Here is a 3,080-nt window from a genome sequence, read left to right as displayed (position 1 = left end):
GTGGGGCCAAATAAATGCTATTGATAAATTTTTTTCCTCTTTAAAATCCTCAAAATTCTGACATTTCTGGGACTTAATTGAGATGACAGACTGGTTCATCTCAATAGGGAATTAATGTACTCACTATGGCATGAAAATTAAGTGATTGTGTGAACTGTTGTTCATTATATATTTTAAAAGTTGGGGATGTTTGTACTTTCATGGCACATTTTTCTCAAAGTGTTTGATAAAACTCAGTAATGATTCTACCCTCATGACAATGAGGCAAGCAGTTACTACTAAAATTCTACTTTGTGAAAATTAGCCTTAAAAAGTATCTTCCCTTATGATTTCTCATGTTTCTATTCTCTTTCAAGTCCTTGCTGGGTGGTAGAAATACTTTAACTCTTACTTTGGTGGTTCAGTTTGTCAGACCCAGGTCTTGTAATTAAACAATGCTAGCTGGTGAAGAAGGAAATGGTCTGTCTGACCAGTGACACAGTTGTAGCCCTCCAATTCTTTTCTGCAGATGATGGTTTAACTTATATAAAATATATCTTATCTATATAATATATATATTCTCTATATTAAATATAAGACAGTGGGGAGCATCATAAGCTGTGGTTGAGTGATATTGTTTCTAATCCCAGCTTTTCCATTGCCTGCTTTTTAATAAGTCACTTGTCTTTTCAGGGCTTCATTTGCAAAGTGAAATATTTCACACATTTTTAGTAATTTATCAGTTTAGCTACATCTGAGAAAAGCCAGCATAACCATGGCTTAAGCGAGTAGCATAAGCAAGACAGAACCTTGTTTCAATCTTTTTTTTTTTTTTTTGGAATTCAGATTTGTTGATTTCCATCATACTGACTTCATGATGGTATGAAGCTGACTGCAAGAAAGGGAGCTGCTGATTTTAAGTTAAAATTAAGCTAATGGTGAAAGTACATCACCTCTGGCTTCAGTCACTGTTGGATATAAAGAGTTCCTCTTCAAACGGTTAACTTGCTCAGCATCCTTGCTCTTTGTTCACTGCTTTTAAGGCCAGATTTCTTTCCTCTCTGTATCTCCTACCCTGGTAAAAAAAACTTCCCACCAGTCCTTATCTCTAGAGACCACATTCCACATCTGCTACCCACTCCAGAGATTACCCCTCCTGTCACAAAGGCTCCTTCCCCCGAAACTGCACTCTTCACCGGCATAACTGCATTTTTGCACTTTTCAAGTTAGCCGGGCTCAGCTTAAATTGTCCAACTCCAGCCAATGGAGACAGGACACAGTAGCAGGGGTGAGCTGCGTTAGAAATAAAAACTCCCTCCCTCCTTTGTTCGGGGTGCTCTTGCCATTGCTCCATCACAAGCAGCACCCTTTCTACAGAAAGTAATTTTGCGATGCTGAGAGATCCTTTGTCTCGGTGCTGATTCTTCTTTGCAGCACTGAGTATTTGTTCCCAATAGTCACCACATTGTCTTAGAATGAATATAGACTTTTTGTGAACAAAGTTCCAGAACTCTGAAATCCAGGGATGCTGTAGGCCTCTCCCAGCAATGTCCTTCACTTTGGGTCAGTCTCCTGGGCCAAAGGTGAAAGTGCTTTCAAAAATACTGCCATTTCCCCAGCACAGTGTTTTTGATTGCATCCACATATTGAGTTGGAACCTAGTACACCCAGTAGTAAGAGGCTTCTATGGGCCCCAGTTGAAATGCCATGATGTGATAGTCTTCATGTACTTCAATAGGTTCACTGACCACCTTTTTTATGGAGCCCACGGGCAATTCCTCAGTTTGTTCTTTAGTGCCAGTCCACAGCTGGTCTTGTTCTAGCTTAATGGTGAGTCTTGGTGGAGTATGGTGGTTCACACCTGTAATCCTAGCACTTTGGGAAGCCAAGGCAGGTGGATCACAAGATCAGGAGTTCAAGACCAGCCTGGCCAACATAGTGAAACTCCATCTCTACTAAAAATATAAAAAATTAGCCATACATGGTGGCGGGCTCCTGTAACCCCAGCTTTCACTGCTTTCAAGGCCAGATTTCTTTACTCTCTGTATCCCTTGCCCTGGTAAACAAACTTCCCATCAGACATTATCTATAAGATAAGTCCTTATCTATAACAAACTCCCACCAGTCCTTATCTGTAGAGATAAGGATATAGGAGGTGGAGGTTGCAGTAGCTGAGATTGCACCATTGCACTCCAGCCTGGCAACAGAGTAAGACTCTGTCTCAAAAAAAAAAAAAGATGAGTTTCACTTTTTCTCCATACTTATTGTACATGCCGGACAGGAGTACTGTTGGCATGCACTCCTCAGCACCACTAACAGATGGCATCACATCTTCAGGTTTTCCTTTATCCAACACTTCCCTGTGTTGTTTCTGCCTGCAGAGAGGCTCCTTCTTGTTCACTTTGACCTTTGCATCCTGCTGTGCAGCATCTTTGGGTGTGTGAACTGCTAAAACGTCATTGATGGTGGAGCCAACCACCATGATCTTGGTACCACTGGTCACTCGTATTTCTATCAATGTCTTATCCTCACGGATGAGTCCCTTATGCATGACTTTCTGCATGGCAGGCGGGAGATGGGTTATGCAGTGGATCTTCTGTTTTGGCTTGGAGCCTGTGCTGTCCAGGGGGAACTTCATGTCGTGCTTGGTCTTGTTCCAGATGATCTTCAGGTCCACCAGCTCCCTGCCTGTGCTGCCACCTGTGTCCTCACTGTTGCTGACTGAGGCCTGGGCCACGGGGTCCCCAGGGGCCTGGGCCAGGGCCAGTTGCAGGCTGCCCCCACTGCGGCTTCTGTCTCCACGCAGTTAAGGGGCCTCGCTGGTGCCTAGATCACCAAGGTCTCGGCCTCCCTGTCCATGCCAGGTTCCTCCATGCCATCCGGGACTCTGGCTGCCGCCATGAGGATTGTGTCTGTTTCTATCTTATGTAAAAGAAGTCCCAAGATTAAGTGCTTTGATTTTGGTGCCACAAAATTATCAGAAGCCGAAGCTCCTTCCAGCTTTTGGTTCTGGGGTGTGGCCTTTGATTTTGTGGTACAAGATGGCTGCAGGAGCACTTGTCACCACATCTACATTTCAGACAGCAGAGAAAGAAAGGGGA

The 3,080-nt window shown here is 43.6% G+C and overlaps 1 pseudogene; it reads right to left on the bottom strand.

Annotated features, from left to right (window-relative positions):
- Window positions 1-1,454: 1,454 nt before the first annotated feature.
- Window positions 1,455-2,880, bottom strand: LOC116562942 (annotated as a pseudogene).
- Between the last annotated feature and the right edge of the window lie 200 nt (window positions 2,881-3,080).

The sequence above is a fragment of the Sapajus apella genome, unplaced genomic scaffold (assembly GCF_009761245.1).
Source record: "Sapajus apella isolate SASKATOON/1434 unplaced genomic scaffold, GSC_monkey_1.0 scaffold33, whole genome shotgun sequence".
Classification (NCBI taxonomy): Eukaryota; Metazoa; Chordata; class Mammalia; order Primates; family Cebidae; genus Sapajus; species Sapajus apella.
Note: the sequence above shows the minus strand (reverse complement) of the source record. Positions and strands in the feature narration are given on the sequence as shown.